The 13707-nt window shown below is 34.9% G+C and overlaps 1 long non-coding RNA gene across 1 annotated transcript; it reads right to left on the bottom strand.

Moving 5' to 3' along the window:
- Nucleotides 1-9453: 9453 nt before the first annotated feature.
- Nucleotides 9454-10545, bottom strand: LOC126888049 (uncharacterized). Its single transcript, XR_007699365.1, has 2 exons — nt 10407-10545; nt 9454-10262 (listed from the first exon to the last, which is right to left on the bottom strand). It is a non-coding gene; the product is annotated as an uncharacterized LOC126888049 (long non-coding RNA).
- Between the last annotated feature and the right edge of the window lie 3162 nt (nt 10546-13707).

Genomic DNA, 13707 nt, shown 5'->3' on the forward strand with positions numbered 1-13707 from the left:
CAGAGAACGGCAGTTCTGGCCAGTGGCGCAGAAATACACCCCCCTACACGCGACACTATTATATACACGAAATTTTCAATTTTCTAAATCTGACTGAATTGAAAATTGTGCCAACTCCCATCTTCAAGTTCAGAAAAAGACTCACCCATTCATATGTCAACCATCCATTTTGGTCCAAGGTTGTCGATTTTACGGCCCTTCCTATTTAGGTCTGTTTTTCGTTCTGGCCCCCAAAACTCCCAAAAACTTCAAAAATTTAAGTCCGACCTTTGCGGCTTCTAACAGTACTGATCATTACCTTTCCAACGCATGTCTAATTTTGAAAATCGGTTATACCATTCAAAAGTTATAGAGCTTAGAAATGTGACTTAATTTTTATTTAAAAAAGGGAAAATGTTTGTGGATATATATGTATGTGTGTTTGAAAGTTAAACCGATTTGATATTTTTTCTCTGTGTTTGAAGAGGGGGTCAGGGCCGATTTAGAACCGGTGTAGTTTGTGACTTTTGACCACCCATAAGCCCGCTATAGGACTTGGTAGGTACAAATCGGCATATGTTCTGGGGGTATATATATTCGGATCAAGAAGAGCCAGGAGAACTGCAAATACATCAAATTAATAGTGTTGACTTAAGCTTTCAAATGGTGTCTAAGCCGTCAGAATCAGACATACACACGGCTCAGTATAGCCGAAAAACTGAAAAACTAAACTTTGAAAATTTTGGTTTTTCGACAATTACTCAACATTTCAACCTACAAATTGCGCCAATAACTTAGAATATAGAAGTACTCCAGAATAATTTAACGGTGTATACCTCATATCCCGGAAAATTTGAATTTTTTAGGTTATAGGCTTCATAAGTATGATAAAATCTATTTCCTGTGGGAAAAATGATTTCTCAAGCTCAATAATTCCTGTAATAGCTTCAATTTTCATACTTGACCTTAGATCCATCAGATACTACTGGTCAATACGTTTCAAACTCATGTTTACTGATCAAAATCGGTTAAGCCGTTTAGAAGTTTTTAAGCTACAAAAGTATAATCCAATTAACGATTATTCCCGAAATGGTTTATGTAGTTGTAGTGGTTACGACGCTAAATTTGATCTGGCAACGGACAATCCGACTTCATTTACTGGCCATCTCAATTTTTTTTTCAATCTATTTCGAATAAAAAAAAATCTAGTGTACATTCGATGGACACTAGATCATTTGGGAAATAATGCAACAAAGGTGACCATTTATAAAGCTTGACGTGTAATAGAGGAACATTGCATTCAACTTCATACATTTAATTTATAAATAACTTTGAAAAACTCCTGATACAAGAATAAAAAACCGCTAAACGCCGTAAAAATGAGTGGCGCATAAAATATTCCAGCTACAAAAGATCTGATATGAATATTACGTGGCGCGAAAATGGATTTTCATTTGATGCAAAACAAAATTCTAGTTTTATTTTAAAAGATTTTTCCATAATATTTGCTAAATTTGAAGTAAACGCGCCACAAAAGAGTTTCAAATTTCAAACTGTATCAAAGTTACTCTTTTGTGGCGCGTTTACTTCAAATTTAGCAAATATTATGGAAAAATCTTTTAAAATAAAACTAGAATTTTGTTTTGCATCAAATGAAAATCCATTTTCGCGCCACGTAATATTCATATCAGATCTTTTGTAGCTGGAATATTTTATGCGCCACTCATTTTTACGGCGTTTAGCGGTTTTTTATTCTTGTTATTATCATACATAATTTTTTAATCTTTATTGATTTTTATAATTATTATCATGATATATTTTTTGACAATTTTACTATACTGCATAAGACTATCGAATTTATGTGTTCATTACGAAGTACAAGAATAACACAGAGAAATACTATTAATAAATGAGTAGCAACAAGGTTTATTGGGAAGATTTCGTCAAAATAATTGAGGAGATTACACAAGAAGTTATAACACAAAGCAAAATGGTTTTGAAGAAGAAAGTATCTAAATCTAAGGAAAAAAAAAGAAGAGGTAACGACACAGTTAATCAAATTATACAACACATTCACACATTTAACAAAGAAAAATTGGGAGACACTAAAGGCCGCGTCCCACCATCAAATAATTTGATCAAACTGGTTTGAGCAAACTGAAAGTGACAGTTAGTGACGTCACATCCTGAGTGTTCATTGTGGATAATAATGAAAAATTTTAATTTTAAATAAAGTACAAACAAGTTAGACAACTCAATACAAAAAATTTGATCAAACTAGACTGATAGTGAGAGCACAGATTTTTAGAATTTCAAAAAAACTGCAATTGTGACGTCACTTTGACGTACTTCCGGAGTTTGTTCAAACTGTTTGATCAAATTATTTGATGGTGAGACGCGGCCTTTACAGACAATCAAAGAGAGACGTGCAACAAATATTTTGGGAAAATCATAGATAAAGTTATACGCTCATTTCAAGCAGTAAAATTAAGAACAGTAGTTCCAAGTTCGATACATGAGCCTATCGACAAGGAACTAGAAGAAGAACAAAGTGACGGGGAAATAGAAGAGGAACAAAGCGACGTAAAGCAAGATATAAACATGGCTCTGACGATCAACGAATTTTTAATATCGCAAGCAAGGTGTTGCCCAACTAGTTCGATGGAAGCGCAGGTATCTGTATCTGTAGAGTAGGGAGTGTGAGTCAAGTCCCACAGCACTTAGGCCACAATTGACCCATTGTACATCCTCCCAGGGGGTTGTCGTCCTTAGTTCATTATCCATCCTGCCATTTCCAGGAAGGTGGACAAATCACCTGGTGACATCTCCCCTATATCGGCAGGTGTAGGCCAAGGCTCGCCGAACGCATACTCTCGTATTGACGAAAACTCCGGACATTCACATAGGACATGCTCGACAGTTTCGTCATCTCGTTCACACCTCCTGCATAGAGATGTGTCTACTAGCCCCAGTGTGTGGAGGTGTTTTCTTAGTTGACAATGGCCAGTTAAAAAACCAACGGTCAAGCGTAGGTTTTTCCTGGTCATTCTCAAGTACTTTTCTGATGCTGACTTCCCAAGGTTCCTTAGTGTTACCTTGGCAAGTCTACATCCTGGCCCTTCTTCCCATCTTCTTACGGTTTGCGTGTGGGAGTGACATTTGACAGTTTCCGCGATTGTTGTAGTCGACAAGCCAAAAAGATCACAAGGTCCTAAGAGTCTTAAGTGCACTTTACATCAACAATAAATTGAACAATAAATTGACCAAGTTATTCAAGGCCAAATTTGACGTGTTCTCAAAGCACAATTTGACATCCATAATTGTTCGTTATTAACTTGACCTCAATAAATTCGTGAATTTCTTGAAAGCAAAATTTTCTTGTCCTCAAAAAAATTGAAGGAACTTGGAATAAATGTTGTAAAAATGTCAATATTTTCAGTAGTACCAATGCAATGATTTTTTTATTAGAAGCTTTTGAATGTCGTTAGTTTCTTTGTTTGAGTAAAGTGTTTGATTTGAAACAGAATAGAATAGAACAGATTAATAAAATAGAGAGATAGATTAGAATAGATATATAGTATAGAATAAACTTGAAATAGAATAGAGTAGAATATAATAGAATAGATGTAATATATATGTAGAAACTTACTAATAAAGTATTTGATTTAAAACAGAATAGAGTAGAATGTAACAGATTAAATGAAATATATAGATTAGAATAGATATATAGTATAGAATAAAGTAAAATATAATATAATAGGTGAAATGATTGTGAAAAGCAATAGTTTTAAGTACCTACTATCCGTATTACAGAGTAATGGAGAAATAGATGGAGATGCATGCAGTAGAATTAGGGCTGGATGGATGAAGTGGAAAGAAGCGAGTGGTGTGTTGTGTGACAGAAAAATTCCAATGAAGCTGAAGGGAAATTTCTATAAAACAGCCATAAGACCGGCTATGATGCACGGAACTGAATGTTGGGCAGTGAAAAAGAAAGCGGAACAACGAATGCACGTGGTGGAAATGAGAATGCTTAGATGGATGAGTGGAGTGACAAAGAAGGATAAAATTAGAAATGAGTATATTAGGGGAAGTCTAGGTGTGGCACCAATTGATGCCAAAATGAGAGAGCATAAGGTTAAGATGGTTTGGTCATGTTCAACATCGAGACGTTAATCACCCAATACGAAGAATAGCTGAAGTGCAGATTCCTGGAAGGAGTAGGAGAGGAAGACCAAAGAAGACGATAAGGCAGGACATGTTGGTAAAGGGGATTAACATTGATATGACTCAAGATAGAATTGTGTGGAGAAATGCAATTAGGGAAGCCGACACTGCATAGGGATAAGGAAAAAAGAATGATGATGATGATAATAGGTGTAATGTGTAGATACTTATATAGAATAGGTTTGAAATAGAGTAGAATATAATAGAATAAAGAGACTATATACATCCCTAATAGCACAAGGATGTCCTTCACGGATTTTAGGGAGGTCCGTTTTCGTCCAAGGAACGTCCTATTTTGGTCCAAATGTCGTGCTACCGAATGTCCGTTGGACGTCCACTTAAGGTCCGAAGGGACATACTTTGGACCTTAACAGGACGTCCTATTTTGGTCCAAATGCCACGTTGCCAAACGTCCAATGGACGTCCACCTAACGTCCGAGGGGACGTTCAGTGAACGTCAATTGGGGGTCTAGGACATTTCGGCGTCGCCGTTTCGGCGTGGCCATTTCGGCGTGGCCGTTTGGGCGTAGAGCCGTTTCGGCGTAGGCCGTTTCGGCGTCGGCCATTTCGGCGTCAGAGATTTTATTTTAGTTGACTAAATACCTACATTGGAGTCTATTAGTAAGACATTATTTTGAAAAAAATCTTTTAATATAGTTATTTAAGTAGATACATTGGAGTCCATTGATCACAAAATTTTAATATTAATGGTAGATTTGTATATGTCAATTTTATACTTATGTGTGTGTGCTTGTTATTTAGCTCATAGTTAATGTAATATCTGTAATTGGCTTCTAGCTGTAGATATTATATATAAATAAATGAATAAACAAGATTTTGGAAAAATGAATATTTTATTTTAGTTATTATTTACATGTTATAATTAGATATGTGCTAGTCCAATTAAAAATTCTGAAACATTTATACTTACATACAAGACATTTATATTTAACCTACAAAACTTATTCACGAAATATTAATTAAAATAAAGTACCTACTTACATATTATAATTATGTGCTAGTCCTCTTAAAAATTCTAAAACATCCCCGTTTGCATCAAAATTTCCCACAAGCCGTGAAATGCGATCATCTGCGTCTCTGTATTTTCTTAATTTCAATGGTGGGAGATTACCTGCCACAAGTTGCTCGAAATAGACATCTCGACCTTTCTGCACCTGACGCAGGCCATCTATAAATTTCCATATGGTTGGATGATCTGCTCCCAATTCCATCTTGAGTCTTCTATGGGCGGCCTCAGCGTGATTATTTGTCCGGTCTTCTCCATCCAGAGTTCTCTGGTAGAGGTTCCACATCCTTTGGGGAAATAAACTTGGTCTTCTGCCATTTCCTCTTCTGTTCATACGTCCAATATAGTAAGTAGTCTTCAAACCAGTCTACAAGTGGTTGGTGTTCAGCAGGTAGAGCTTCCGCTAGAACGGCAAAGGCATCATCTAAATGTTCGATAGGAACAAATGCTAATGCTGTCAACATTCTGCAATTTAAAGCGAATTGTGGATCAGCATTATACTCTCTCGTATATCCCATAGCAGCCACTTGTTTCTTCATATTTTGTGCCAAATGGAAAAAACATCCATTGATGTCGACGCCTGGAAAACAATCTTCCATTGCCTTAAATGCCGCCTGTTCGAAATCGCAATGGATTGCTCTGGGTTGCAAATTTGGTACAATTTGTCTGATCAATTCAAACATACGGGTATATGTGGATCTTGTTTTATTCGGCAGCATGGCATAAAATATTGGATGGACTCCATTATATTTTGTGGCCATAACTGTGTATACTTGTAAAAATAGAGATGGTGCTATAGCAAATGTACCGTCACCATACCACACATCTGAGGTCTGTAGATGTTGCAGCCACGATTCTCTCCCGAAAATCAAAATTCTTTGCAATCCTTCTCCATCATCTGCTAATAAAAAATTTTCTTCTACACCATCTTGTAACGTGTAAACACGATAAGACTCGGGAATTACTAACTCTTCAACAGTTGTCGGATTTGATGGGGCTGCATGAACTTCGTTACGTTTTCGTCTGATGAATTTTCTCATCGCGCCAGTGTTTGGGAGCCGACCATGACAAGCTTGACTTGTATTTCTCAGGCACTCATTGATTACCACTATTGTCCCTTCGTTTGTTTCTGTAGCACGCTTTTTCATTTTTGTAACAACTTGTGCTACTTCCACGTCCATCGCCGAGGAGTCGTGAGTGTGAACATTTACTTTCTTGATGACTTCACCATCTCTTGTATGTATTCTTGCTTTGCACGTTTGTTTCCTCTCACACCTCCAAAATTTTAGGGATTCATCGCTTTTACTAACAGCGTCAAAAACATACATGAAACCATCAGTGGTAAATTTCTCTCTTCCTCTGGTCGATAAAATTTTTCGTTCCATAGCTTAAAAATTCTTCGTCTGTATATCGTATAAATACTACTATGAAATATTATAAGACACTACATAAACTCTTAAACTGATCTCTGTTCGAGGTATTTCCTAATAATAGTACATTATATACCGCGGGACTGAAGTAGTACATTTAATCCTGAAGGTAAAGTTTATGGCCCGACCGCAGGGAGGGCCATAATTTACCTGAAGTTTTACCTAAGTTTTCGAGGAAATGTTAATAACATTATTATGTGATTTATAGAATTTTGTATTTAAATTTTCGAAGAAACTGCAATAAATATAGGGATAACTATTATTATACTAACTAATGGTAAATATTTTAAAAGCAGATTCCTTTCAAGAAAATATTGTATAATTTAATTTTTTTTAAAAATATACATTCTGCAAATATTTTTGCTTAAAAAAGATATTTTAACAATATTAAAATTCTCCGTCTATATACCATATAATGTATGTCTAATTAAAGTTGAAAAATGTCAGTTATCATCTAATTAGCTCTGGGACAATTAAGAGAACAGCAATTATTATTAATATGCATTAATAAAAAATCCAATATAGGTATTTGCAGAATAAAATATAACAAAATGTTTATAAAAGAAATATATTTAGTTTATTTTTCTACTTGACCATTAATGTTAAAATTGTGTGACCAATGAACTCCAATGTATTTAAATAACTATATTAAAAGATTTTTTTCCAAAAAATTGCCTGACCAATAAACCTCAATGTAGGTATTTAGTCAACTAAAATAAAATTTCTGACGCCGAAATGGCCGACGCCGAAACGGCCTACGCCGAAACGGCCTACGCCGAAACGGCTCTACGCCCAAACGGCCACGCCGAAATGGCCACGCCGAAACGGCGACGCCGAAACGTCCCATTCCGGTCAATTGGACCTTCATAGGACGTCCCAGTTTGGTCCAATGTCTTGCTGCCGAACGTCCATCTAACGTCCTGAGAGGACCTCCGGTGGACGTCTAGCATTGATATTTAGACCTGTGGAGAATGTATGGTGGGAAATAAAAAATAAATTTTTAAGGAACTTATATTACATCTTACATTAAATTACAATTATTGGATATTACATTATTTACATTAAATTACAATACACTTCTCCAAGAAATTAACGCACCACCTTAAAAATAGGGCATTTTTGATGTCTCGAATTTTCTAAACCTGTTGTCCCATCTGAGTGATTTTTTTATAATATAGCCTAGGCTATAGGTTACATCCTTAAGCTTGTCATGCACTGGGAGCTATACTGTAATATATGTATATTATATCATATCGCTCTCTATAGTAATGAGTGAGCCTGCAGACAGGGAACTAATGGTTCCGTATGTGCAGGCTCACTCATTACTATAGAGAGCGATGTGATATAATATATATTACAGTATAGCTCCCCGTGCATGACAAGCATAAGGCAATAACCTATAGCCTCAGGCTATATTATTATAAAAAATCACTTAGATGGGACAACAGGTTTAGGAAATTCGAGACATCAAAAATGCCCAATTTTTAAGGTGGTGCGTAATGCACTGTATATATAGGTAAACTTATATACAGGCTGTAACAAAAATAAAATTTTTGTATTTATTTAGTTGGCTATCTATTATAGTGTACAATCATCTAGAATATTTTGAACAAACTAAAAACACGAATATATCATCGAAAAATTAATAAAAAGGTCTTAAAATGCTTGGTTAGATATTAAGATCTAGTTAAAAAGAAACCAAAAACTGGATATTTTCTACAGAACGTAGATTATGAATTTTTAAGCCAGCTAATCCCATTTATTATACAGGGTGTCCCGAAAAGATTGGTCGTAAATTAAATCACATATTCTGGGACCAAAAATAATTTGAATGAACCTAACTTACCTTAGTACAAATATGCACACAAAAAAAGTTACAGCCCTTTGAAGATACAAAATAAAAATTGATTTTTTCGAATATATCGAAAACTATTAAAGATTTTTTATTGAAAATGGACATGAAGCAATATTATTGCAGTAACATCTTAAAGAAAAATTATAGTGAAATTTGTGCAACCCATAAAAATTTTATGGGGGTTTTGTTCCCTTTAACCCCCCAAACTTTTGGGTACGTTCCAATTAAATTATTTCTGTGGTACCATTAGTTAAACACTGTGTTTTTAAAACTTTTTTACCTCTTTCTATTTTTTCGATAAAGCTCTTTTTATCAAGATATGGCTTCTTTTTAAAATGGTTCAAAATATACCTAAAAATGTAAATCATAAATAAATTTTCATATTATTAGTCTCTACAATCGTACTTAACCATATACAAATATGTGGTGGATTTGACAAATATTCAAAATATCACGATAAAAACTGACTTCAAAAAAGTACTAAGAGGCAAAAAAGTTTTAAAAACATTGTGTTTAATAATACCACAATAATAATTCAATTGTAACTTACACAAAAGTTTGGGGGGGTTTAAACGAACAAAACCCCCATAAAATTTGTATGGGGTGTCGGGTGTCCAAATTTTACTATACAGTGGAACCTTGATTATCTGTCTCTCTATTAACTGTCACCTCTGTTAACCGTTTTGTAAGAGAGACTAAAAACTTTTTTTACAGTCACCTCCTGTTTTCATATGATATTTTTTGACATGTTTTGTAGTAAATTCAATTATCTATTTACTACAAAACATGTCAAAATTTACATGTGAAAACAGAGATGACCCTAAAATGGTTTTTCGTCTCCTACAAAATTCATGAAAAAGCAGATAGGAGGTATTGTCACATCACCGACGATATACCAGAAGTATATGTGGCCATACCAAATAATACATCCTTGATAAATATAAACATTTTTATTGCACAAAATCTTGTCATATATTTTTTTCCATAATCATCACTACGATGATGATTCATTTGTATTGAATTGTACATTGCAATTCTCTGATGTTTGGGAAAAAGGGCTTAAGTCAGAATTGCACATCGATAATGTTTTGATGATTTCTGGACCAGAAAAATCGGCTCTTTTTATTGGTACATACAGTTTAAGTCTGCAACACTTTTTTTATGGTCCAGAAATCATCAAAACATTATTGATGTGCAATTCTGACTTAAGCCCTTTTTGCCAAACATCAGAGAATTACAGTCTGGTCATAACTGACCAATGAGCAATTTTAATTTAACCTAAATTACTACTGTTCCTTAAAATGAAGAGCTTACCCCATAGCGTCTCTTATCTAATCTAACAAGATCGTGCACTATTCTAACATACACAGGCACACAAGCACTACGCTCTGCTTTTCACTATCACCTATCACTCAAACTAGTTCAAAAGGCTTTGTCCTCTTCAATCTTCTAGTTTGTCCAGTAGTAGATATGAGGAGCTGGATTTCCTCAATATTCTCATACTTATGAAGTTGTTGTTGCTCATGACTTCCTGCTATCTTCTTGATGACTATATTATCCAGGTTCCATTCCTAGGTCTTGATATTTGTTTATAAAGTAATATCTTATTATGCATCGACAATGTGGAGTTTCTTCCAACTAGTCAATACACTTTTTATAGGTATCTTTCTTTTGCCTTTCATAGCCACAACAAGGCTATAATACGTTTCCTTCCTGGTTTTTTGTAGACCACTTTCAGCTGATTCTAAAAAATTAAAATGAATGGTAATTTTTCTATTCTTTACAATTAAAAATCAAAAGAAATACTACTATTTACAGGTAATAATATGCATAAATAATTCGTTTCCTAAAGAATACAGAAAATTGAAAACGTTATTATAATACTTACATAATTGTTTAAACAAAAGAGACCCAGCCAGAGCAAAACGCAAAACTAACAGACAGAACTGCAAAAAAAAGCCACTAATTTCCATTTTTCCACCCCCTTATCTTATATGCATTTTCCAATCAAAATTTTTAGGTTGTCATAAACATGAAAGACTCAACCTCAACAAATAATAATAAACAAAAAGCTCTACTTCCACTTCCCGCCAAATGGACACAGGTTGGTGACACTGAATTTGTCATCTCGGGGGGTAAAAGCTGGACTCTGCAAAAGGTAGGTGGAGCCCGTCCTCGAGAAGCTCTTGATACTCCATTGTCGTTGGAGGTTGTGCTGTGTCCTAGGTGAGAGGTTCGTATATGTGAACTTCCTCTCATAGGTTGCCTTTCTAGGCGTATCTTTAAGTCCATTCTGCCTCTGATCTAGCACCCTGAAAGGCTAAGAGGGCTTCAGGTGTTGAAATAAAGTACACAGTCGAGTTTTAGTAAGGTACAGCACAGATTCTCCTTCTAGTTCGGCATTTCGCCTGTAAAACGGCCAAATGGCCGAAGTTGAGGCCGGAGCCCCAGCTCGTTAGAGCGCTCAATACGACGAAAATGATGTTAGGCGAAGTAAGAGAGAGAATCAGAGAAATTACTTCAATTTATAGGTTCACGAATTAAAGTAAGACGTAATTAAAATTCAGAAAGCAAAAACCGACCAATCAGGAAGGTTCCTGGCCGGTGGGCGGAGGCTAAGAAAAATCAAACGCGAAAATATACGCGGTTTGAGAACACCCCCCCCCGCTCTGAAGAATCTGTGCTGCGGTGTATTTATTTAACAAAATACATACAAAAAAACATAGTCAAAATAGGTAAAAAAGTCAAGTCAAAATACATGAAAAATAGAAACAAAGTCGTACGACAACTTTAGGGGAACAATGGGTACAACCTTTATTTATAAGTTTCCCTAAAGTGTCCACAGAGATTCGAAATGTTGTGCATGTATTATACAGAGGTAGCTTACAATCTATACTCCCAAACCCTACACTGTGGTACACTACTTACCAAACAACGTTTGCAGTATGTTATAAAAAAAAATTAAAATCATAAACAATGATACCATACACTTATATATTACGCTTAAAATTAAAGTTTTAACATTAATTTCTGTTCAAATTGCAGCTCAAGAGAAACGTTTTTGCAGTTGGTGTTTTAAAATAAGGAATACCGAGGTTGGAAACCAAAATAAAAAAACAAATCTTATATTAATTAATAATAAAAAAAAATTAATTATATATCTTATATTAATAAAAAAAAATTAATTATAATCTAATCTCCATAGTAGTAAAAGGCAGACAGGACGATAGTAACTAACAATAATAAAATATTAATAATTATAGTAGTTAAAAAAGATAAAAAAAAAATAATTAGAACAGCGACTTAGACAGATTTTTGGCGAAAGCTAACAAAACTTTTAAAACTTAGAAAACCTTTCGAAAGCCACAAGCGACTTGTAAAATTTTTCATTAAGACAAAATTCAATCGACTTAGAAAAATTACTAAAAAAAAAAATTTTGTGAAAGCAAATGACATTTTACGGACTTAGCAAAATTTTAGTAAAATTGAAAAAAGGTAAAATGTAAACTTATGGACTTGTAAAATTTTTCAGAATATCAAATAATTGACTTAGAAAAATTTAGTAAAAAAAAACTTTAAAATTTCAAATTTCATGACTTAGAAAAGCTTTCAGCAAAGTAACAATGAAACTCAATGCAATTTCAAGAGCCAAAAATCCATCCAGACGTGTATGTATTTATAATGGTTAGACGCATTTTATGCAAAAAATACGTCTACCGTGACTGTGCGTCCGCATAGTCGAGCAAACGGTGTGGGTTTGGAAGACAGAACCTCTGCTAAACCACCAGCCTTCGTCGTCCGACGAAGGTTATGTCCAGAGACACGATTTCTTTGCGCCGCTGCGGGGTCTGTCCGTCTTATGCTGGTCGCAAAAACAATAGTCAAGCAAATGACAAATGTGTTGAATCCTAAGGAGGTCGTACTCCAAATTCAACACAGGTTTCCTCGACGTCAGTTAGACCTAGGTGACTACCTGACGGAGGTAAAATCCCCTACGTCGATTCTCACGAGAATCGCTATTGTAGGGAAGAGGCTCATGTTCTGTGTCGGTTCGCAACGAAAACGAACCCTACAGACAGTAGAACATGCGGCTATAGTGCCTGCCTCTTGGTTCTGTCTGTTCGTTCTAGTACGGTAGAACGACGGGAAAAAAAAAACAAAGTCAAATTCGGGTGTGGGTGTGCTATTCCCACCAAACTCGCTGTGCAAACGGGTGTACTGGACCCTAAAAGTTAGAAAAAAGTAAAGTATGATATATTAAAGAGAAAAGATGAAAATTCTGAGTATCTGAGTGCCAGAAGGGCAAAGGAGGAGAAGAGGGGGGGAAAAGGCACGCCATGTGTCGATTGGTCGAATCAACACCCGGTATTACCCCCACCACTTCAAAGACTACTACGCAGATCGAGCACCATCTGACATCGATGCAACTACGCAGAAACCTTGGAAAAGTACTGGCTATTTCCACTAACAAACAAAATGGATGCCATGGATGTTTCGCTCTTATATGTGTGCAAACCCATCCTCGGAGGCTCAAATTTGTCCAGGTGCTGCAGAAACCTGAAACAAACGCAGCCGACCGTGATAGGGAGCACACAAGAGCCAGAAACAAGCAATGCGCACAAATGACCAAAACGCCGGCCTATATACCAAAATAAACAAAAAACAAACAAAAGTTAGTATACTTATAGATTTGAAAGTTAGTACATTTATTAATTTGAAGTTAGAAATAACGTGAAAATCAATATAAAATTATTAAAAACGTTTAGGTTTAGGGCCAAAACGGCGTTATCAATTTGCAAAATATTAATTAAATGCGTACAACATAAAAAAAATAATTAAAAATGATCAAAAATTTGTGTAAGTTAAAAAATTGTATATTAAAATTAGTGGAAAAAACGTAGTAAATTATTCATTGTATCATTGTGAATGCTAGACAATAAAAGTAAGTAAAAAAAAATTATTGCGCAATATGATGCAATATTGTGATACTCAAAATACTGCGTAGTAAAATACGCAGTAAAATATTACATGTAAATTTCAACCCCTATGCTAGACCAAATAGGCAAAACAACAGATACTACTGTTGTAATAAATATTGAAATATTTAAAGTTAATTAATACCACAAAATTAATATAAAAAATTACAAAATTGAATAGATTACTAGAACACAACACAAAAAAGTTAGAAT

Source organism: Diabrotica virgifera, chromosome 7 (assembly GCF_917563875.1).
Source record: "Diabrotica virgifera virgifera chromosome 7, PGI_DIABVI_V3a".
Lineage (NCBI taxonomy): Eukaryota > Metazoa > Arthropoda > Insecta > Coleoptera > Chrysomelidae > Diabrotica > Diabrotica virgifera.